Below are 530 nucleotides of genomic sequence, written 5' to 3' on the forward strand. Positions count from 1 at the left end.
ATATATGTATGTATGTGTGTGTATATATGTATGTATGTATATATATGTGTATATATATACATATATGTGACGGCGGCATAGTGTCGGACTAGTGTCGGAAGGTGGCGCGGTGTTGCCGCATGCGCGAGATGCCCACCCTTTGCCCAGGATTGATGACTCGCTAGCATCCATGTCGGGTGCTGCATTCTTCAGCAATCTTGACTTGACCAGTGGTTACTGGCAAGTCCCTGTCAACAAGGACCATCGAGACAAGACGGCCTTCTCGATTGGGACGAACTTGTATTGTTTCAAGAGACTTCCCTATGGGCTCTGTAATGCACCTCCGCTGTTCCAGAGATTGATGGAGTTGGCATTCGCTGGCATTCGCTGGAAGGTGAGACGCACGTATGAGCTAATAGAAGAATACAAACCGAATGAAGAGCTGAGATGAAATAGAATTTTCCCATTCAATCCCCCTGAAAATTCAACATCCCAACTCTCAATAGGTCTATTCTAATTTTGAATAAAGCAAGGATTTAACTTTCGTGAGC

This window comes from Priapulus caudatus, unplaced genomic scaffold (assembly GCF_000485595.1).
Source record: "Priapulus caudatus unplaced genomic scaffold, Priapulus_caudatus-5.0.1 Scaffold56, whole genome shotgun sequence".
Lineage (NCBI taxonomy): Eukaryota > Metazoa > Priapulida > Priapulimorpha > Priapulimorphida > Priapulidae > Priapulus > Priapulus caudatus.